This window comes from Leptinotarsa decemlineata, unplaced genomic scaffold (assembly GCF_025532065.1).
Source record: "Leptinotarsa decemlineata unplaced genomic scaffold, Ldec_3_MD MMD2_tig00026375_RagTag_RagTag, whole genome shotgun sequence".
In the NCBI taxonomy this organism is placed as follows: Eukaryota; Metazoa; Arthropoda; class Insecta; order Coleoptera; family Chrysomelidae; genus Leptinotarsa; species Leptinotarsa decemlineata.
Genome location: NW_027412711.1, coordinates 1953330 through 1978611, shown reverse-complemented (window position 1 = coordinate 1978611; position 25282 = coordinate 1953330). Strand labels below are relative to the sequence as shown.

At 36.1% G+C, this 25282-nt stretch overlaps 1 protein-coding gene and 1 long non-coding RNA gene across 3 annotated transcripts in view; one reads left to right on the top strand and one right to left on the bottom strand.

The window, feature by feature from the left end:
* Nucleotides 1-25282, top strand: part of ste14 (isoprenylcysteine carboxylmethyltransferase ste14) — a 91932-nt gene that overhangs the window by 40237 nt on the left and 26413 nt on the right. The gene's annotated exons all lie outside the window — the stretch shown is intronic.
* Nucleotides 208-3559, bottom strand: LOC141486917 (uncharacterized). The gene is made up of 2 exons (XR_012468113.1): nt 546-3559; nt 208-446 (listed from the first exon to the last, which is right to left on the bottom strand). It is a non-coding gene; the product is annotated as an uncharacterized lncRNA (long non-coding RNA).

Below are 25282 nucleotides of genomic sequence, written 5' to 3'. Positions count from 1 at the left end.
ACTAAGGGAGTTTATTACAATGATAAAAAAAGAAATACAGTGAACCCTCTGTTTGCCAATTCCTCACTTCAATTACTAGATTACCACTACCATAATACAGTTAATAAAATTCGCTAATATGTGCTAATATGTGACGTCACGTAAAAGCTTACACCACTCATCTCAGTGAGGTAACTTGTACATTTTAATATAGGAAATAAATAAACATAAAATAGAGTTTCTTTATTCAATTAACTTAGTATAAACTTAGCTGCTTTTCGGGTGCTCCTTCTTCGTAAGATCCGGCAGTATCGGTGGATACGGATGTAGTAGTAATCCGTTAATATTCCCAGTGGTAATTATTAGTAAAGATAAAGCTCAGGAAACTTCTTAGAGAGAATGAACTGGCAGTCGTTTTCAATTTCCCGAATTGAAGCTGATGCAGATACGTCTTTCTTAGGGATAATCTGAAGAAAATTGTCATGACAATATTCTCGTAATCAAAAAGTAAGAAAAATAATGACAAAGTTTATTACAAGTCCCTTGTTTGAAAATACTGTACTAACCTCCTAATAATCGAGGGTGTTTCCAACACAAAACAGACGAAGATCGTCCTCTGAAAATTGAGACTATTTGCCCTTTTTAAAAAATCCTGCTTTTCCAGCGGTGGTTTCCAATACTGTCTCAAAATACTCCAAACTTCACAATATCAAAAAGGAACCACAGTTGGCTGAAAATTCAAAAATCCCTTCTAGGTATTCAACGAGCGAAATAATTCAACCAGGCAATCACTTTATTCAGCAATTCAGTGTCGAAAAATACGTTTTGCAAAATTTCCGTCCTTATCATTTATGTCCTTGTATGTGAGGAAAAAAAAAGAAAGAAACCTCTCTACAGACTTAGTTGGTGTCATAGGCGGTTTGAAAAGGTTTTTAATATACATAAATGCACATATGGAAATGAATAAACTATTCGATTATCAAAAGTATAAATGATATGTTTAATTTATGACAAAACAAAATCGTACCGTAACACGGGATTATTCGTACCTGTTCGTACGTGTACGCACGAGTGAAATACGTGCGAAAACGCGTTCAAACTGAGCGTGACCTAAGTAGGAACGTTTATACTGTAGCCTATTTGAAGCGTACCACCATTCATCATTTATGGTATTTCGCTAACCAATCATCAGGAGATGAAAATATTTGGAGATGGCGCGCCCAAACATGTCAGAAGGATACTAAGCTCCCGTTTCTATGTTAATAATGATCGCGTGGTGTGCAGCACATTAAATTGAAGGGAAATTAGTTTAAAATATATTGACAAAGAAAAAATACGAAAGTTATGCACTACCGGGGAGAGGCGTGTAGGTAACACGTCTCTTCGGAACGTCTTATTTGTTTGCTTGAAGTTTCGATGGGGGGTCCAGGGTTTAGAATATCAGCGACCGGGTGTGTTTTTACCAAACTGTAGTGTATTATAGGACCAAATCTCCATGGTTTCGAGAATACGATATCTCGACTCAACGGCTTTTACAGTTAATGCCCCCTCTTCATCAGAATGTTGGTATTTATGAGAGCTGAAGTTTTCAACACATGTCCGACAAAGAACAAACATTAGTTTGTGACAGAACAGGGTGAAAGAGACTTTGAGGAGAAAGTATGGTACACTTCATGAGCCTTGAGATAGAAGAGAGAGAAAAAGCGCATTCTTCTTCACCAACAAGTACTTTGGGGTGACCAATAGGATATTTGCCATATTTACACACACACGGGTACAAATAACAAACATCTACGTATTTGATTTCTTCACCCTCTTTGGCCTTGTAATGTTTGACAATATTTCCCTACGGCCGTGGGTCGATTGGAAGATTTTTCAACAGATGGTTGATTTCGGTGAAAGAAGGTTCCCGGCGAAAATCACATTCCCACTTGTATTATTTCCTTCATTTTATACGAAACGTTTGTATCGTTAGCTATTGAAATAGGTAGAGCATGTGGTCAAGGTTCATTTGGACGCCACCCAATTCTTCTTAAAATATTACTCAGATCTTGTCTGAAAACGGAAAACAAGATGCAAAAAAGGTGGTGTACACTTCGTGTAATATTTTATCAATTTTAAAAACACACATCAATATTCAATAGTCACTAAGAGAAGGGAGGAATGTGAAGTGAAACAAATACTTTCTTTAATCACTATGTAATAACAGAACATGTCATGACATAGACAAAAAAGTAAATTACAGTCATACAATAAATTTCGTGAGAATGACATTATGTTCAATTATGATTTTAAATCAGTTCAACAGTTTCGTTCCTGATGTGGTGGTGGACGGATGTGTTGACAGCGACCGTCCACAAAGAAGGCACGCGGACGCCATTGTTGGGGACGAAGCACAGTTTGTGTTGTGCATGTCTGCCGTCATAGAATGTGCTAGCATTAATTTAAAAGTTATTTGTGAACGTTTATAAGTGTTGTAAAGAAACAGCACTCCCATTCACGCCGGTTGGAGGCCGAGGAGGACCGGATGTCCACGTAGGAGTATTATAGTGGATTATATAACTCCTGTCCCCATTCACGCCGGTTGGAGGCCGGGGTGGACCGGATGTCCACGTGGAGACAGGATTTTAACAATTTAATGTGTTGAATATGTGAAAAATTTGAAAGTCTCTAAAAACTTTTTAAGTGTTTTTTATACAATAATAGAAAAAAAGTTAGAAAAAAAGGGGTGACAGCATTGCTGCGTGCAAGACAGCTGCACCCGCTCGAATCGAGCTGGCTAAATGCGCCTATTGGAAGCAAAGGCCAAGAACTTTAAGTGAAGTGAAGTGAAATCAGTTCAACAAATGTAGAATATTAATTTATCATGTGATGATGTAAATAAAAAAGTTGCAGGTAAAATATGAAAAATGTTGAAATTGATGTATATATACTATCCTGTAGAGACTAGGCAGTAGTCCAATGTCCACGAAGTTGGTTGAAGCCGAAGGTTGTACCATCCACTCCATTCAGGTATGTCGTAATCAAATAATAGAAGGAAAGACTACCAGGGGAGTAGATGAAGCATCCTTTGGCTGAATAGTTTTGACAGGCTCTCCAGATGGACCACCCTCTCAATCCTCACGAGCAGGAAAAATCTGGAGAGACGATTGTCCGGGAAAAGTAGTTCATCTTGAGTGGTTGAAACGGGCTGCAAAATTGAACAATCTTCCGTTCGTCTTCACCAAGAAAGAAACGGAAAGAACACTTACAATGCGGAGAGAAAGACGACAAAATGGCGGACAGGACCAAAGCAGTAACTGCCATCAACAAAATAAAGGAAATTAAAAAGAAATCTCGTACATTCAAAATTAACTCAAATTAGATGGGGCGAAGGTTCTCCAGAAATTCTCCCTCCATAAAACGTTTAAAGAAACGAAAAATTCAAAAATGTGATTACCAAAAAAATTGCAAAAAATCTCGTCCCGAGGTTAAATACAGGTCCCAGCAGGGACAAACAAAATATGGTCATTAGACATAGTGTCCAGGAACATTCATGAATAATCCACTCTGGAAATGTTTTACCCACACATTTGCTTTTTCTGTCTAACAGGCTACCTCGAGTACTTCGATTTTGTCTAAAAATCTTAAAACAAGTAACGACATATAACTATACAATTTCTAACAAAATAACATGCTACACAACAGAGTTGTACCACAAAAGGAGTCTTGTTAATGAAGGGTAGGCCATCTGATATAGCCGAATTTGTAATTTGAACATGGAATACACTTTTTGATGATCTCATAACCCAAGGATTTGATCTTATTTATTTTTACAATGGTCATATCATAGCGATGAGCCATTGTTTCGGAAGGACAATTTTGGAGAGGAGTGTCTCTCTGATGATCGAAATACCTTCGACATCCATGAATAATGACAATGTTATTTGGTTTCATTTACAAAGCATCAAAAATGTTAACAAAACGTTAAAACGTCGATTTGTCGAAGCACCGACACTTCGAAGGTGCTTTGTAAATGATTTTTAACTCATTATTCTAGGTTAGGTAGAAGAACCGATTGCCATACTGAATCTCGCCCATTTACTTATTTTTTAGTTCACATGTATGAATATAACTGAAAATTAATAAAAGACCTTTATTATTATTATTATTATTATTATATTATCTCGTTTGCAGATCATTATATTAACGAAGTTAAGCTCCAGCTAAGTGCTCCATGTTTTTTCTGTAACCCCACGCTGGCGCCATTACCATCTCGCACACACATACTCACAAGTATCATATATACAGTGTGACCCATTTTTAATGGAAACACCCCCCTAAAAATTGTTGTAATCCGATTTTAATAATTTTTTTTGAAATGTCAAGTACTAAAAGGTCTACCTTGGGACAAAATTTGAAATGTTTATTGAAGTTTCAGGGCGTACTATGATATTTTCTCTTAGTCGAAAATCGGGATTTTTTATTAGCGATTTTTTTATTGAAAAAAATCACTACGCCACTGAATTCAGAGTGCCTCTAAACAGGTGTGACCAAAACTTCATGAAAAAATATTCATTATTAACAAAGTTATGACAACTCAAAAATTCGAAAACACACAGCTAACAGTCAGAAAAACACCCTATATCAACAGATTTAGCCACGAGAATATTTTTTTATGATTTCAACAATAAAGTGCCGCCAGATGAAAAAAAAAACAAATAGCGTAAATATTTTTAATGAAAATAACGGAATCACATTCAAGTTTTCACGCAAATTAAGTAAAACTAAGGCCTAATATTTCAATTTGAATCTTAGTTGCCATGGAAATGATATTACAGTTTGACACTGAAAGATTTAATTGTACTATTGTCAACAATATTCAGCTTACAGTTCTTCGAATTATTTTGTGTCATGGATGCAAGATTGAGCGTAAGAGAGAAAATTGAAATTGTACGCCTTTCGGGAGATGACGTTAGAAGTGCTAGAGAGGTTTGTAGAGTATTTAATGAGAGACATCCAGATCGTCCTCGTATTAGCTGCGGTACGATAAATAAAATATTCAATGAAACTGGTGCAGTATCAAAAATGATGTTAAGAAGTAATCCTGTACAAAGACGAAACAGGAATTGCAGGAATGATCAAATCATTTTAGATTATTTCGGAAATAATCCTAATGCCAGTATAAGGAATGCCACTTTAGATTTGAATATTCCACGAGAAACTATTCGGAGATGTCTCAAGGCGAAGAATATTAAACCTTTCAAGCCAAAATTTTTACACACACTTCAAGAAGGCGACGAATCAAGACGCCTGGAATATTGTTTATGGGCACAAGGGAAATATTTAAACAATAGAAATTTCCTAGAAAATATTTTATATACCGACGAAGCCACTTTCACTACAAATGGAGTAGTGTCATCACAGAATTGTCGCTATTGGGCAGCTGCTATTCCTAACTGGCTAATAAACTGTAAAAGCCAGTATTCCCAAAAAATCAACGTCTGGTGTGGGATATTGAACGAGCGAATTATTGGTCCTTTCTTTTTTGAGGAAAACATTAATGCACAGAGATTTCTAGAATGTTTAAACACAGAGTTTTGGGATGCTATTCACGAGCTGCCAATCAATGAACGATCAAATTTAATTATCCAGTTAGATAGGTGTTTAATTCATTATGCCAGAGCTGTGAGGCAATGGCTTAACGAACATTTTCCAAACCGATGGATAGGCCGTGGTAGTCCGTTTATAGAGTGGCCACCCAGATCTCCAGATCTCACAGTTTTGGACTTTTTGCACTGTTGCACTGAATCGAAACATTTCAATAATTAGTTATCAGTTACGTTTATTAATTTTTTTTTGCTTCATCGTTAGTTGAATTGTGTGAATGTAATTCCGTTATTTTCATCAAAAATATTTACGCTATTTGTTTTTTTTTTCATCTGGCGGCACTTTATTGTTGAAATCATAAAAAAGATATATTGTGACTGTTAGCTGTGTTAGTTTTCGAATTTTTGAGTTGTCATAACTTTGTTAATAATGAATATTTCTTCATGAAATTCTGGTCACACCTATTAAGAGGCACTCTGAATCCAGTGGCGTAGTGATTTTTTCAATAAAAAAATCGCTAATAAAAAAACCCGATTTTCGACTAAGAAAAAAAATCGTAGTATGCCCTGAAACTTTAATGAACATTTCAATTTTTGTCCCAAGGTAGACCTTTTAGTACCTACTACTTGACATTTAAAAAAAATTATTAAAATCGATTCACAACTTCAAATTTTAGGGGGGGTGTTTCCATTAAAAATGGGTCACACTGTATATGAAAATGAACAATGACTTGGTGGAAATTCACTATTGTTTCAAAATGTTGTGGTGGGCACTCATATTTTTTCCGTACTTCACCATTTGTGAAAATATCACCAAAGCATAAATGTTGTAGTATTTATATCGATATGGATACATTAATAACAAAAGTTCTCTCGTAGATTTTCAATCGACTTTGAGTAGTTTTCAGGAAAAATATAATTTGTCCGTAGATATGACACTGAATTCAGATACTCTTGAGTTTGATTCAAAGACCGGTAAAGGTAGCGAATATGGTAACCTTCAGGATATTCATGAATCTTGCACAGATGATTCAAAACATGAAAAAACACTGTAGCAAGCGAAATTTTCGTGCGGAAAATATAACTTTGGGAGATATGCTTTTTTTTTAGTTAAAGAAATGGACTTTTGGAAAATGTCACTTAAGCAATCTCTACAACACTATAAACTTTCTTTTTGTAGCCATCACATCAACGGCACCTTCATTCACCTATTTACTGCTGGTTTTTGCAAATAACATTGGATAATTCGTAAAAACACATATTTTCATTATAAACCCAACAGTACATAAACAAATGTCAAAGTAGTCAAACTCTACCACTCGCACAGTGTTGCCAAGTAATTAGACAAATTATACAGATAATTTCAGAAGAATTTCCTCTTTTTTTTATCGCTATTTTTTCCGTATTGGGACATTCGTTTCGAAATAACGTTGTTCTGCATATATTCATCAGTTTTTTCAAATATTTTCATTTCTAACGTATTTTCCTTCTCTGCCAACCCGATAAATGATATGCAGGAAGGTAAAGAGATTTCGAAACTGAGGAGTTGGCCATGTCCATAAGTTGCAAATCTAAATAATTGAGTAAATCAATTCTATTCAGTTTTGACAGTTCGTGGCATTTGTACTGCTCAATATGAATTTGGTCAAAATTTATAAAATTTGTGATATTAAGCAAGAATTACTTATGCATTTGAGAAACTGGCAGCTAATACCGCAAATGTGATGGACCTTTCAGCCTTATTGGAGACACATCAAGGCAAGAGACGCTTCAGTTTTTTTGTGGGGGCTTCAGGTCTGTGATGGGCTTTGTGTACATTTCATTCACAGTCTCATTTACACCGATCATCATTTATACTAAACTCTACTAGTCATTGTTTGCAATCCGATTTAGTAATGAATACAAGTTTGTTTTAAACTTTAGATAGGTTCTGAATTTTCCGAAGCAATACGACAATTATAGTATGGGAAGCTTTGCAAAAACTTACTTGAAAAAGCGAATCTACAACTATTTCGAGTTTGCACGGCTTGTAATTATTCTAAGCTAAGGCGTTATCTGTTGCTAATGTATTCAAAACGTATTCGTCTGTGATTTAAATAAATTCGTTCTGACGTTCAAACGATGACGTCAAAACAACTATGATTTGAAAAGTTTTCATGATGATTAAAAACTAGCTTCAGGTTGGTTTTGAAAAAGAATTTGGCGGTACGTCAGTTGTCAGTTCCTGCTTTATTTTGATCGTTATAGTTTATAAAATGCTGAATTTTTTTTTAACAAATACGTTCTAAGGATTTACAAAATAAAGCTGGGACATTATTACTTGCACAAATCCGATTCTAATTGATGTTGGAGAAAATTGAAGAGTTTGTTTTAAATTATTGATTTTTGACATCAGAGACACCTATGTCAAAGGTGGCTTTCTTTTATGATACAAATATTAGCATTGCTCACTTGCATTTTGTTGGCTCTGTTTTTGTTCTGGAACTACTGAAAGAGTTTCCCATTCTATTTAAATGTAGAACAGATCAGGTTAGGTCAGGTCAAGTTAGGTTAGGTAAGTTCAACAGATGGCTTCAGATGAATTTCCTCTTTTTTAACCATTTATTCACCAATTTATAGCTATTTTTTTCCATATTGGGACTTCAGTTTCGAAATAACGTTGTTTTGCACATATTCATCAGTTTTTTAAAATATTTTCAGTTCTGACGTATTTTCCTTCTCTGTATCGAACTATGTCAAAGGCGGCTTTATTGTTATGATCCAAATATTAGCATTGTTTTGTTGATTCTGTTTTTGTTCTGGAACTACTGAAAGAGTTATCCATTCTATTCAAATGTAGAACAAGTCAGGTTAGGTTGGTTTCGGACAGGTTGCGTTAGGTCGGGTCGGGTTAGGATAGGTCTGGTCATCTTAGGTTATGTTGGATCGGGTTAGGTTAGGTTATGTTGGATCAGGTTAGGTTATATTGGATCATGTTAGGTTATATTGGGTCGTGTTAGGTTAAGTTTGGTTAGGTTGAGTCGTGTTAGGTTAGGTTATGTTAGGTCAGGTAAGATTAGGTCTGGTTGGGTTAGGTCAGGTCAAGATAGATTAGGTCTGGTTGGGTTAGGTAAAGTAAGATTAGGTCTGGTCAAGTTATGTTTAGTCAGGTTATATTAGGACGGGTTAGGTTCGGTCGGGTTAGGTTGGGTTGTGTTACGTTAGGTTGGGTCGTGTTACGTTAGGTTGGGTCGTGTTACGTTAGGTTGGGTCGTGTTAGGTTAGGTTGAGTCGTGTTAGGTTGGGTCGTGTTAGGTTAGGTTAGGTTGGGTCGTGTTAGGTTAGGTTGGGTCGTGTTAGGTTAGGTTTGGTCGTGTTAGGTTAGGTTGGGTCGTGTTAGGTTAGGTTGGGTCGTGTTAGGTTAGGTTGGGTCAGATCTGTTCAGGATAGATTTGGTCTGGTTGGGTTAGGTCAGGTTAGGTCTGGTCAGGTTAGGTGAGGTTTCGAACACCTAGTGAAGTCCAGGCTGGAAGCAACGTTAAATGAAAAAGCTGGAATCTCGGAGAGACAATATGGGTTCTGGTCCAAAAAATCCACTATAATGGCAGTCAAACACGTCCTCGAAAGAGCCACTGACACACGTGAAATATGGGGAACCATTATATTGGTTGACATAAACTACGCGTTCAATATTGCGAAATGGCATATCATCATAAACCGGCTAATGAACATTGAAATAAGCACTTTTTTTAATAAATGTTATCAATGATTATCTCTCGGAAAGAAGTCTGAGATCCGGGAGTTACACCCAGGAAATGACACAGGGCGTAGTGCAGGGTTCGGTCCTTGGGCCGATCCAGATTAAGTCAGGTTAGGTTGGGTTAGGTTAGGTCAGGTAAGATTGGGTCAGGTTAGAGCAAGACAGGTCTGGTTAGGCCAGGTCAGTAAGTTTCAAAAAAACTTCATTTTTTTTATTTTTCAGGGTAGACAGTTGGAGATGGGTGTGCACCAATACGATATCTGTTCGAAAACAGAAAAAATGTAAATGTTTTTATGCAAGAGAATTTCGACATGGAACGTTTTTTTTTCCAAATCCGAATTATCTATTTTTCAAATATTGGGATTTGTCAATCTTTGGTGTCAAATACAAATTTGACATTAATAATAGAGCATTTGAAGGTGGTTGACAATGTTCCGTGGTGTATTTCATCAGTTCGGACTTCCATTGTCTAATATAATATAAATTGATTTGAAATCCCTGAAACAAATAAAAAGATCAACCGAAAATAACAATTTTATTAAAACAAAAAACTGAAATTACACGGAAATAACATACAAGCTACAACCAGAAAAATAAAAAATTGAAATATTAATCAAAGCTGAAAATTAAAAAATATTATTAAGAAAAATGAAAAATAAAAATAAAATAAAAATTAAAAGATTCCAAACCAAGTTACGTCACGACGTTTCAATTGTTAGTATCCACAATCGTCTTCGGTTGATAACCAGACTTATTCCTCCGAGATCTGACTATTTATAGGTCATTCGGGTGCTTTCACCTTTCACCTATCCCCTCTTTCCGCTTCATTGGTTTTAGCAGGAAATGACCGTTTGGTGGGAGTTGGTCGTTTTTCGCTTGATAAGAGGTTTCCATATGTTACGTATCTCTACACTAGCTTGATTAAATACGTTGTTGGACAACATATACGGAACATATACATACACTGTGTCTCATTCTCGTGGAAACACCCCCGTATCTTCCGTAATATTCAAGCTGGAATGATGAAACTCTCAGGACTGATGGAAATGCTCAAAATGCACCTACCACCCGAATGGGGTTGGCCAAAGTGATATATACTGTCCGCGACTCGCGATGGAACACCCCTTTTTTACGGTAAAACATATTAGGGGGCAAAATAGGCTCAAAATTCCTTCAGATTCGTGATCAGGACTACCAACTTACTACGAATATACTTTTTTTCTGAAAAAAATTCAGTCTTGAAAAATCCGAATTTGTTTCACTTCTTATGGAAACACCCCCGTATCTTCCATAATATTCGAGGTGGAACGATGAAACTCTCAGAACTAATGGAAATGCTCAAAATTCACCTACCACCTGAATGGGGTTGGCCAAAGTGATATACACTGTCCGCCACTCGCGATGGAACACCCCATTTTTACGGTAAAACATATTAGGGAGCAAAATAGGATCAAAATTCCTTCAGATTCGTGATCAGGACTACCAACTTACTACGATTACACTTTTTTCCTGAAAAATCTCATGGAAACACCCCCGTATCTTCCGTAATAAGTAGATTTTTTTTTGTTTTGACATCAAAACATGAACGAAATTGTTTAAGAGAAACTCGACTTTTATTTTCACATAAATAATTTATTTTTCATTTTGTTGTCAGGAAAGTTATTCCTTCTCAATGAAAGAGAAAATGGTAATTTTGTAAAAGGAACGGAAACATGTAGTCAGTGAAGTTTTAGGATGGTTAATGTTAGTTCATATTCTCATTTTTCCATTATTTAAAAAAAACAAGGATATTTTGTGGCGAAAAATGTTATGTAGTTCAAAAGTCTTTCGAAGTACTACTTTCAAAATCACATTTTCAATTAAAAAACAAAACAATCAATTTCAAATGATTTAACTGTTGACAATTTTCTATTTTCGTGCCTTCTATGAAATTTCCCTCCAATCGAACACATTTTTCTATGCGCCTTCTATTATTTCCTCCAACTCTTCTCAGTTCTGCAGGTGTGATTTCTCTACGCGCTTGTATAATTCTTGCACGGATATCTTCCTTATTTGTTGGCCTATCCTTATAAACTTTATTTTGCAAGTTTCTCCATAAATAGAAATTCAGTGGAGTTAAATCTGAGGATCGTGGTGGCCATACTACGAGAGGGCTATTGGGTCCTATCCATTTCATAGGTAGATTCCTATTCAACCAAACCCTTGTTATGCCACTATTGTGAACTGGTGAACCATCTAACTGAAAAATCATGCTGTGTCTCACATCCATAGGTAGTTCTTCCCACACATCGGAAAATGCATTTTCGAGAAAATCAACGAATAGTCGTCTGTTTAAATTTTGATCGAAAAAAAAATGGCCCGATAATATTTTCGTTCAGGATATCACACCACATATCTATATGTGGTGTGATATCTACACTTCACCACCCAATTTGGATTTTGTTCGGCCCAAAACCTCATGTTCTGGGAAGATACAACATCATTCGTGGTAAAGGTAGCCTCATCACTGTATAAGATATACTTTAAAAAATTCCTGTTATTGAGATAATTTCTCTGCATCCATAAACAATACTCCATACGGCGGATTTCATCTCCTTCGTGCAAAGTATGTAAAACTTTGGGTTTGAACGCATGCATTTTATGCCTCTTTAAACACCTCCATATTTTACTGCGGCTCATATTGAGTTGAAGCGATAACTTTCTCAAACTCATTCTAGGATCAGCTTGATGAGCCGCCAATATCGTATCATCATCAATATAATGTTTTACAATTTTATGGACAGTTCCAGGGTGTACAGCTACCTCTAGCGGATGTCTTATATTTAATTCAGCGGCCGCTTCACGATAAGACATCACCCCTTCACCAACAATTAAAACAATTTCAATTTTTGCTTGAAGTGACAGACGTGCCATGTTGAACTTTATCAATCAAAATGAGCTGATATCAGTTAAAATGAGAACTTTAGAAATATTAAAATATGAACAGGAACTCACGAACAGAAAACAACTGGAACACAGGAACAATATCCAACACAAATACAGGGCACCGCATGATTCCATGAAACTGATGTATGTTTGAAGGTGATTGACAATGTTTCATGATGAATTTCACTAGTTCGGACTTTCGTTGTCTACTATATAAAATGATTTGAAATCCCTGAACCAACTAAAGAGAAAAAGAATTGAAAATGAATAGCTGAAAATAACAATTATATTCACCAAAATGAACCTGAAATGAAATAATAGTGAAATAAAATACAAGTAAAAATAGAACAATTGAATAAATTAAAATAAAGAAATGAAAAAAGAAAATAAAGAGTGGAGAGATACCAAATCACGTTAGTTCACGACGTTTCGATTGCTAGTATCTACAATCGTCTTCGGGTGATGACTGGACTGATTCCTCCGAGAGATGACTATTTATAGGTCGTTCGAGTACTTTCACTTATCCCCGCTTCCCATTTTCCGCTTCACTGGTTCCGTGGGAGATGACCTTTTTGGCGGAAGTTGGCCATTTTTCGTTTGATGATAGGTTTCCATATGTTGCGTATTTCTACGCTGGCTTGGCTGAATACGTTGTTGGAAAACATGTATGCGGCTCCCTTGAATTTTCTCCTAAACCAATGTTCCTCTCTGTGCAAGATCTCAGCTTGGGACCACTCGATGTTGTGTTGATGGGTCCAAACATGGTCTATTATTCCTGATTTGCGGTTACCCCTCGCTGTGTGTGTTTCTTGTGCTCGGCAATGCGAACATTCAATAGCCTCTTAGTTTCACCAATATAGGATTTTCCGCACTCACAGGGTATCCGGTAAATGCAATTCTTGGAATCGCAGTCCGCGTTTGGTGGCCTGGTTTTCGTGAGGCTGCTACGGATAGTGATACCGGATTTGAAGCAGGTTCTGATGTTGTACTTGGAACAAATTCTTCTTATCCTCTCCAATAATCTTCTGATGTAGGGAAGTGCAAGCACTGGTTGTGACGCCTTCTCTTCCTTGCGAGGCTCCTGCTGTCTTCTAGCCAAATTCGTTTCCACCATCGCTTTGGAGTAGCCATTCCGTTGAAGATCATTTTTGATGATGTCTAATTCCTTCTCGAGACCTTCCTTCGTATTACAGAGCCCAAAAGCACGGTCTAATAGAGTCTTGATGATTCCTCTTTTAGTCGATTGATGGTGGTTGGATTCGTGGTTCAGATACTGTCCCGTATGAGTGGGTTTTCGGTATACAGATGTTTCCCACTTAGTGTCGATCCTCTTCACCAAAACGTCTAAGAATGGCAATTCGTTGTGGATTTCCTTCTCCATTGTGAAATTGATGGAAGGTGTCACGCTGTTGATGTGTTTCAGGAAGGCGTCTAATTCAGTATTCCGATGGTTCCATATTATGAAGGTGTCGTCAACATATCTCAACCAGACTCGAGGTTTCTTGTGGACTTCTTCAATGGCTATGACTGGTGAAAGTGGCGATCCAATTGGCAGTCCCTCATCTTGTGTAAAGAATTCGTCCTCCAGTTGGAAATAACAGTTTCGTACACAGCATCCTAGTAATTCCATGATAACTTCTATAGGTAGATTCGTTCTCTCTTTCAGGTTCCCGTCTTCGGATAGCTTTCTCTGTATGATGTGGAGTGCTTCTTCGACCGGAACGTTGGTGTAAAGGCTTTCCACGTCGAAACTAATTAGTTGATCTTCCTGTGTGACCTCAATTGACCCTAGTAGTTCGACAAAATGCCTTGAATTCTTCACAAAAGACCATGTTTTTCCTTGCAATGGTTTTATTAAGGGAAGTAAAAATCTAGACAAGTTTTGAGTAGCCGAATCTCTGGAGCTGATGATCGGTCTAAGCTCACAAGAAACCTCGAGTCTGGTTGAGATATGTTGACGACACCTTCATAATATGTAACCCTGGGAATTCTGAACTAGACGCCTTCCTGAAACACATCAACAGCGTGAGACCTTCCATCAATTTCACAATGGAGAAGAAAATCCACAATGAATTTTGGTGAAGAGGACCGACACTAAGTGGGAAACATCTGTATACCGAAAACCCACTCATACGGGACAGTATCTGAACCACGAATCCAACCACCATCAATCGACTAAAAGAGGAATCATCAAGACTTTATTAGACCGTGCTTTTGGGCTCTGTAATACGAAGGAAGGTCTCGAGAAGGAACTAGACATCATCAAAAATGATCTTCGACGGAATGCCTACTCCAAAGCGATGGTAGAAAAGAATTTGGCTAGAAGACAGCAGGAGCCTCGCAAGGAAGAGAAGCCGTCACAACCAGTGCTTGCACTTCCCTACATCAGAGGATTATCGGAGAGGATAAGAAGAATTGGTTTCAAGTACAACATCAGAACCTGCTGCAGATCCGGTAACACTACCCGTAGCAGCCTCACGAAAACCAGGCCACCAAACGCGGACTGCGATTCCAAGAATTGCATTTACCGGATACCCTGTAAGTGTGGAAAAATCCTATATTGGTGAATCTAAGAGGCCATTGAATATTCGCATTGCCGAGCATAAGAAACACACACAGCGAGGGGAAACCAGCACATCAGGAATTGAAAACCATGTTTGGACCCATCAGCATAACATCGAGTGGTCCCAAGCTGAGATCATAAACAGAGAGGAACATTGGTTTAGGAAAAAATTCAAGGAAGCCGCATACATGTTGTCCAACAATGTATTCAGCCAAGCCAGCGTAGAAATACGCAACATATAGAAACCCATCATCAAGCGAAAAATGGCCAACTTCCGCTAAACGGTCACCTCACACTGAACCAGTGAAACGGAAAATAGAAAGCGGAGATAAGTGAAAGTACTCGAACGACCTATAAATAGTCATCTCTCGAAGGAATCAGTCCAGTCATCACCCGATGATGATAGTAGATACTAACAATCGAAACGTCGTGAACTAACGTGACTTGGAATCTCTCCACTTTTTATTTTTATTTTCTTTTTTCATTTCTTTATTTTAATTTACTCAATTTTTCAATTTTTACTTGTATTTTATTTCACTATTATTTCATTTCAGGTTCATTTTGGTTAATATAATTTTTATTTTTAGCTATTCATTTTCAATTCTTCTTTTTTAGTTGTTTCAGGGATTTCAAATCATTTTATATAGTAGACAATGGAAGTCCAAACTAGTGAAATTCATCAGAGAAACTGATGTAATTCAATCCCTTCAAATGATTTTAGACAACAATTCAGCAAGTAGGTAAAATAATCTAAATTCTACCTGTTCACCGTGTGCGATTTTTTCTTTAAAAATTAACAGTTGTTTCGGTGTTGCCATGAGTATGAAGATTAATTTTGTTTCGGATGGTAAAATGTTTCCTCAATATTTTGATAAAGGACCCCGCACATTTCTTATGAGAAATGGCTTGCCTTGAATTTTGCCGAAATTTTGATATGTTATAGTTCTTGATGTGATGATTGAAAGTGTCCACAACCAAAGCTCAGAATTGTACAGTTTTCGAGATGTGAACCTTTGAATATAGATTTTTTCCATTGTTTGCAGTTTTTGCTCATCAATCGAGAGCTCTCACTTCTAGTTGGGATAGAATTTGGATGTTCAGCAACCATAATTAGTTTTACGAATAATCTTCTTCAGTTATAATAGATGCCGCCATCGATAATTTTTCATACACTGCATCACACTATTTCGATAATCTGAGAATGTGGTGCTGTGACATTTTCCTCAGATAGGCTCAAAATGGATGATAGCATCTCACAGCATCTGTATCTTTCATACCTGAGAGTACTCTCCAGATAGAATGAAGGGGTTCAGGTATTGGAAGTGAACTATTTTGCTCCGTAATCTGTTTTACCTGAAAATGGGGTGGTCCATCGCGAGTGGCGGACAGTGTATATCACTTTGCCAAACCCCATTCAGGTGGTAGGTGCATTTTGAACATTTCCATCAGTCCTGAGTTTCCATAAGAAGTGAGACAAATTCGGATTTTTCACGACTGAAATTTTTTCAGGAAAAAAGTATATTCGTAGTAAGTTGGTAGTCCTGATCACGAATCTGAAAGAATTTTGAGCCTATTTTGCCCCCTAATATGTTTTACCGTAAAAATGGGGTGTTCCATCGCGAGTGGGGGACAGTGTATATCAATTTGGCCAACCCCATTCAGGTGGTAGGTGCATTTTGAGCATTTCCATCAGTCCTGAGAGTTTCATAGTTCTCCCTCGAATATTACGGAAGATACGGGGGTGTTTCCATAAAGATGGGACACGCTGTATATGTAATCTTTTAATTTTTATTTTATTTTAATTTTTCATTTTTGTTAATAATATTTTTTAATTTTCAGCTTTAATTAATATTTCAATTTTTTATTTTTCTGGTTGTAGCTTGTATGTTATTTCCGTGTAATTTCAGTTTTTTTTTAGGGTGATTGACAATGTTTCATGATGAATTTCACTAGTTCGGAATTCCATTGTATACTATATAAAATTATTTGAAATCCCTGAAACAACTAAGAAATAAGAATTAAAAATGAATTGCTGAAAATAACAATTATATTAAGCAAAATAAACCTGAAATGAAATAATAGTGAAATAAAATACAAGTAAAATAGAACAATTGAACAAAAATAAATAAAAATAAAGAAATGAAAAAAGAAAATAAAAAGTTAAAAGATTCTAGGTCACGTTAGTTCACGACGTTTCGGTTGTGAGTATCTACAGTCGTCTTCGGGTGATGACTGGACACCATCGATTATTTAAAAAAAACTATCTTCCAGGCATTTCCGCTGAAAAATTTCACGATTTCAATCGTTTTTGGTGAGTTTTTAACCATCTGTCAAAATTTCATGAAAATCCTGAAGGTTACCATACTCGCTACTTTTTCCCAAAGACCCAGATGTGTAATCGCTGAAAATGCTTTCACGATTCAGGGTAAATGGAAAAACATATATCAAATGGTCTTTTGCTCGAGCATCTGCAAAAATGTTAATGCTGAAAAAGCCTTCAGTTTATGGGAGAATATTTTCAGTTTCAAATTCAAGTATGTTCGTGTGCAGTGTGCAGTGTGTCAATCTGAATTTGATGGCCTTGGAACAATTTTAGCTCATACTCACCTGTAAATGATTTATGTAGAGAAATTAATTTAGACAAGGACGAATCGTGGGATCTTGATGGAAACGTAGGTACGAATTTTCTCATCACCTTAACACACGAAATTGGACATGTACTTGGATTGGGACATAGCTGTGAAGAAACTTCCATTATGTTTTCTTGATACAAACAAGAAACAATTCAATTAGGAAGATCTGATGAATTACAATTGAATTTTTATATGGCTGACGTAATACCACCACAGTAAGAACAACTCAACGTTCTACTTTAACAATGAAAACATCAACGACAAATACTCCTCAAATAACAAAGAAAGCATCGTACACCTCTCAAACTAAAATAAAAAACCTTTGTGATATGTCAAAAGCTCCAGAATTCCCAAATCACAGAATATATATAGGTTACTACATTTATGGAAGATGGATTTGAATGAGATCTTGATACCTGCGAAACCTAAGAAAATTGGTTATTATATGAGTGGAAACATTTCTGTTAACCAAATTTTTCAAAATTCAGCAGACAAAACAATTGCATTCGATAAAAATAAACATGAATATTATGTGGCAATTTTTCCTAGTCTAGAAATCGAAGAAAATCATCAAAATCGAATAACATCCGAAACGGACTGGTTTAAGTTTGACGATAGTCGTGTCGCGAAGTGTTCTGGCGATGTATTGAATCTATTGGAGCCTACATTTTGTTTTATGAGAGAAAGAACATTGGCAGATCAAGATCTTCATATGATGTGGTGCTACAGGTTTTTCCGGGGTTGGTTTCCTGCAGCTGAAAAAGCAAATGCGCCACTGTAATCAATGAAGTCGCCCCGGAGCTCCAATTAATTTTTATTGTTGTTTATTTTTATTGTTTTATAATTTCACATCCGATATAAATGTGATATTCCAAACTAATAGTGGAAAAGGTTACATACTGTATGTTAATAAATCTCACGTGGAATTTTTTTAAACACCAGGTGTAATAACAACTAGGAACGGATTTCAGATATATTTCCGGGATTCCCAGGAGATATTGCAGGTGTTTTTCGATATATTGATGGACATATATATTTTTTAGAAAATACTCCTACTATATTTCACCAGTTCATTCGAAATATAGTGGAAGCTGGACAATTCAATTGGAATTTTCTCGATGTTCCATGCCCCACAAAAGGACTTTTGCACAAGCTCAAAGAACTGCTGTAGAAAATTACATTCATTCATCAATAAATTGCTATTCATTTCTCAATAACAGTGTACATAATGTAATCAATAAACTCAAAAAAAGTTATAATCATTATGCAATCAGAAACTTTTCGAAAAACGGAGCCGATGTTTTATTTCAAATCATTCACATAAACAAGACGAAGATTTCATTATATATTGTCAAAAAATTCATTAGAATAAAGAAGAAAACTAAAAATTGATGAAACTTTGTGTGACATCATATTGCTGTGAATGATTTCAAAATTTCCTTGTCACCGTACGCACTGTATGACGATTGCCATAAATTATCAGAAAGATCTCTTTTGGCACATCATAATCTTTATTTTTTTTTCTTCCTCAATGAATTAAACATCTCCCACAATTCAACAATTATTAACGAAGCCACTATGTTTGTTTCTCTCTATCACTCGATGACGTTGAATGACGTCACAATTTTCCTACGATCAACCGACTGTCAATGTCAATAACGGTTTACTGCTTTTCTGACAAGCGTTATTTTTGTTTCTTCAAAGACGTACAGAAATGAACGTCTCATCGTGCTATATTTTTTATGTATTTTTTGGAGCGATTATCGTGATCATTTACACGTTACAAGGCAAATCCTATGGGTCTTTGAAGTGTTAAAAATGACCGTTTCAACGCGTTATATTCTTGCGAAAATTTTGATGTGCATTATATTATCAAATAAAATACACTTCATATTGAATCATTCATAACTGAAATAATGTTGACTTCTCTAAAGTCGTTGAATATAAATGTTTATATTTTCATGATCTTCAGTAAAATTTTAAGGCCACAGTAACCACACACATCTCTGTATCTCTAAAAAATAACAAAGTTAGTTTCTTCAGTCCAGAGACACCCCTAATGTTATTATTGAACGTTGTATTTTGAAGCATCGTGTATACCTTCCTAATTGGGATCACAACCAGACACCCGATATACGTTCCTGATTGAAATCGCACTTTGAAACTCCATCGTTTCAAACTGTCATGTATTTTACATAAACAACGTGTTTCAATACACCCTGTAATTTTTTTGTTGTATTCACACACATCTGAGATTTTTTAATCTTAGACCAAAGGCGCTATAGGGAGTCTTGAAATATCTTGTTTCATAGGCTTTTCAATTATCTATCCAACATTTTTTCTATTTCTAAGGATCGGATCAGACAATTTCGAAAAAATTACAATTTCAGCCTCGTTTGCAAGGTAAAGGTAATATGCGTGAAAACTACAATGTGTCATAGTTGATAAATTTCGACTCAATAAAAGAAACTATTCTGAACCATGCAACTCTCGTTGAAATTTCAAGCGAACAAATAAAACATTCCAAATAACACAAAACCATTACCGTTGATTTCTCCAATGTTTTATAAGATTTCCTATGTTTTACATGGAAATAATATCACGAGCCCCCCTACGATCATCCGACTATCTTAAACTGTAAATGAAGGGGATTGTAAACGAAGGGGATCGCAAGTTGAAGCGTTAGATATCTATATAAATGATAATAATATTCATTCATCATTTGTGATACATAGCGTATATATGGTAGATCAATGATTATTTACAAAAAACAGTACGTCACTTATGAATAAAATTATGGGATCAAAGCTTGAATAAAAATTAATATTTGCATATACAAAGGTATAGGTACATATAGATATATAAAATGCTAATTAAAAAATGAATAAAAAAATGTGGCAATTTTGCTTGCCGTAGTCAAATAAATATACATAGTATATATTTACATATATACATTTATTTACAAACATTTGCACACATATTAAAAAAAACGATAAAATCGCCAGTCAGAACACTGAAACTAAAGCAAAACAGCAAGTGAAAATTTAGAACGATTATATATCTTATTATCCTTCTGTGAAAGAATCCTCTAAATATTCCTTATGACTGTAGTAACATTTGTCCAGTAATAAGTTTTTAACTTTCTTACTGAACAAAGTTGAAGAATTCAATCTCTTTATAGAAAGTGGCAGTCTGATACCGTTCATTTCTTTCTAAAACGACGCTCTATATACATTTTTCTGCTATGTTTATCTACATGTGGTCTTCTTGGTCGACAAGATGATGATACTAACTTGGGTTAATTTACATACATACATATAATTTTTCGTTATTGCATATTATACCTTGTTTTAATCACCATGGTATTTTGATATGCCTTGTGTACGTTCCTCACGCACTAACGTAGGAACGGTCGAGCGAACAAACGAATTAGCCCCCCTGTATATACTATCAACAAAAATGTTTTCGATCTAAGACGCTTGTGTATCATAAAACACACAATTTCATAACACGAAGTACCTACTCTGAAACATACTTCACACATGAAAAATGACGCAAATGAATTTGACATAAACTACTCATTCTGTATCATAAAGACCTTTTCTCTCAATTACACTTCAAATGTCTCATGGAATTTCATTTTTCTCTAGGTCTAAAGAAATTTCCATTCTAGTACCTATCATAAACAGTTTACTGCCATTTCGTTAGACGTTATTACTATTTTTAAACTTTCGAGAAAAAAGTTTTTGGCTTTCTACTACTCCATCTTGATACAAAAAAATGTGGGAATCTTCCAAAAAGTAACTCTATACATGGATGTGTAGACCACGCAAAGAAGTAACTTTCAGACACGAACTGGAAGAAAAATCCCTCCTGAAACAGCTACGTTCATATAAACATTGAATTACACGAAAGAAAAATTATTTTGAAACAAATACTTTTATGTGGATACTGAATTATACAGGAGACACTTTTCTCTACTAGGTGTGTATTCTAAACATTCGTTATGGAATAAAATCAAATCATTCACAGGAATTCTACACTGAATTAATAGTCAAAAATTTCACTTACGTGGAACACTGTCATCCCCCCTGGTAGACATCGATGTTTCGCCGTAAGACACTTGCCTTAGGGCACTTCAGTACCAATCTAGATAACATTATAAGAAAAAACACAATTCATTCATGAATTACGATTTTTTATGTCACAGAATAAGTTTGATCTACTTGTGTCATCGATAACATCGTAATGGAGTAGTAGAAAGCCAAAAACTTTCTTTCCCAAAAATTAGTCGCTCCTAAAAATATAAACCTTTCAGTATATTTTAAAAACGTATTTTGAAACACTTTGTATAAGCGTTTATATATATTTTTTTAAGTATGTAGCAATAAACAAAGTTTTTTTGAAGCGATTGAAGTGTGCAAAATGACTGTTTCAACGCAATGAAGTTTTACATGACAAAAATTAACGCTTTGTCGCATTCTATTTTCGATGTTTTTTTTTTTGAAGCCGTTCTCGTGCCAATTCTGCAATATGTTTCGTGACACGTCACAATGGAAATCATATGGGTTTTGCAAGAAATGGGGATTAAAAAAGTGCATTTTTTTCGATCCGATTATAGGTCAAAATGACCTTTTTAATGCACTATATTTTTGCGAAATTTTCAATGCATTTTTCGTGACATAAATAAACGCTTTATCGCGTTATATTTTTGTAAAATTGTCGATAAGCACATCGAGAGATCATAAACTACAAATGCGACCAATTCGTCATCTCCTGATAATGCTAGCTTGGTTAGAGATCATACCATTCCTTTCTTTCTTAAGTGACACCCTATATACATTTTTCTGTTATGTTTACCTACACCTGTTCAACTTCTCCTAATGATGCTAACTTAGTTAACGAAGATGCAGGTCAGTGACCTTCTGGTATGTTGGATCGCACGTTAAAACGTTAGGCCCTGCAAGTCGTCGTTATCTCATTTATTTTTTCCCGTGCCATATTCCCAACACTTCATGTTCGGCGCGCCATCTATGTTTTTTCCTTCATCTTCTCCTGATGATGTCAACTTTTCATGGTTCCACGATAGACATAGGTTATCTAATTTTTTCGTAACCTCACTTTCATGCTCAAAAAAGAAATGTATTTTCTCAAAATAAACAATTCTTTTCAAATTCTCCTAATTTACGTTCATAATCTGTCTGGTACTAAAAGTAAATCGCTAATCAAAAGTATATCACACGTCATGAATATTACCGAGATACGCCCCCATTTTTCCTAAAACATAACTCTCAATACGATGTTCATATGAATGGCTTTATAATATAATACCAAAATGAGGAAAATGTATGTTATATACCTATGTTTTTATTTTTATGTTCTCCAGTAAAAATTGGGAAGTTAGAGTACCCGCATCCTCTCCTATCTTCATTAATAACAAAGTTAGCCTTCTATGCCTTTTACACTTCTGAAAATGTTTTAAGTATGTTTCTCGACATCGAACCGAATCCATTGATGCCGAAATTATCGAAATCGGACAACCGGAAGTGAAAACCGGAAATGACCATTTTATAGTAGATTTGGACTCTCCTCAATATGGGCAATCCGAATTCGTCATTCGTCTATCTCAATGTTTATGAACTGGAAGTGTTTACTTTTCGATAAATCGCAAAGATCCGAAACTTCGTATCATCGGTGATAAATCCCCTCGTCTATGATGGTGATACAATTCACCAAATCACAACCGAAAAAATTCATATTTGTATTTTAAGACACCCTGTACACTTTGAGGAATCACATGTTAAAACATTAGGGTAATGTTAAACTGTCATGTTTTTTCCAAATAATGTATTTTTGCCACATCTTATACACACTGACATTATGTTTTTTTCTTAAATCATATATTTTCATACACATACATCATACACATTGAGGCATCGCACGTTAAAACGTTAGGGCCCCGTTAAACTGCCTTGATTCTTCTCAAATAATGTATTTTTGCCACACCTTCTACACATTGACATTTTTTTTTCTTGAATGATTTATTTTCAGCCACCCTGTACACATTGACGCCATTGGAAGGTCAGCATGGAAGAGACACTAAGTGATCATAGAATGATGAGTTTTGCGTGAATAGGCATGAAAGAATGGTAGAGAATGCAAGAATCACATGGTTGAACGGATCACAGATGAAAATTCGTGGTATCGAGCCTATCGATTCCTCAAAGATGAAATAGCTAGGGAAATGCCATCGAATGTCGAAAGAGAGGATGGAACCTTCACCGAGGGGAGGGAAGAGTCCAGCAGGATACTGATAAATAAGTACTTCCTTAAGGACGATGGATCCATGAAGCGATACTCCAGACAGACGGCGAATAAGAAAGAGAGGGCATGAGAAGTGGGGAGAAGAACAGTCGGCCTTCATAGTCGGGGAACTACAAGCAGTAGCAGAACAGCTCCAAGACGGAAAGGCGACCGGAGTGGATGAAGTACTGCGGAAAGTCACAGAATGGAACGGTGAAAGCATATTCAACGCCTGTAAGGAGAGAGGGCATTTTCGTGGGGTGTTGAAGCAAACGAAGGTTGTGTGGATACCTAAGAAGGATGGAAATCCTAGGCCAATCAGTTTACTGACAGGCATGGGTCGGATGTTGGACAGGCTTCTTAGTGGTAGGATACAAATCTGGTGTGAGAAGGGGTTGAAGTTCTCTCCGGAGCAATATGGCTTTAGAGAGGGAATGGATATAGTAATGGCAGTAGAGAAAATGGTTAAAAGAATAAAAGAGAACAAGGAGACAAAGTCTGCTCGTGACGTTAAATCTGTCCAATGTCTTCAACACCGCGTGGGCAACAGCAATTGAAGGATGTATGAGAATGCCAGAGTGTGAGGAAGACATGCATGAGTTTCATAAGGAAGAGAACATTCTCCTGTGGGAGGGTCACTGAAACGGTGAACAGAGGCTGCCCACACGGTTCTAGTCTGGGACCTACCCTATGGTTGATTCTGATGGAGGCATGGTTCGAAAGAATGAGGAATATGAAAGATAGAGAAGGCATTGGAGCGCATGGAGTACACGTGCAGGCCTTCGCGGACGATCAGCTGGTCATCATCGAAGGCAACTCCGTCGGAAGCATAGAGGAGAGATGGGAGCTGGTATGGAATGAATGTAAGGCATGGGAGGAAGAGATGTGGCTGGGGTACAATGAAAGAAAAACAGAATTCAGTTACATACCAGCGAGAAGGGATGAAAGGCTTCCAGTCATCAGAATAAATGAGAGAGAGCTAGAAATAAGAATGAATGTAAGATACCTCGGGATTGTGGTGGACACTGGGTTACTATTTATTGACTACTACAAGAAGGTGAGAAAGAGAATGAGTGAACTGGCGAGAAAACTGAGGAGGTAGACCTGAAAATGTCTGATATCTCATACAACATAGAAATATACAATTACAACTTAAAGAAAGCTAATTTTTCTGCGCTATACTTGGATTTACTAGATACTGATTGGAATTTTCTTCAAAATTCTTTAGATATAAACGAAGCAATATATGGTTTTACTTGTTGTACGAGATATTTGATAGGCCACTTTCGAATTCCCGGAATTATTCACTTTAATAATGTAGAATATAACTATCCAATAAATATTGTTAATGGCTTCGCGACATTCTTTAGCAGCGTCTACACAGCCTCTGATACACAATGCTATATTAATGAAACAGTAACTTCCAACAGATTTGTAACTAGTATCAATTCCGTGAATGAGAGCGAAGTTATAATAGCCTTGAAAAAGTTGAAGGAAAAATTTACCTGTAGCTACGATAGAATCCCATGTTTCTTAGTCAATACTGGAATGA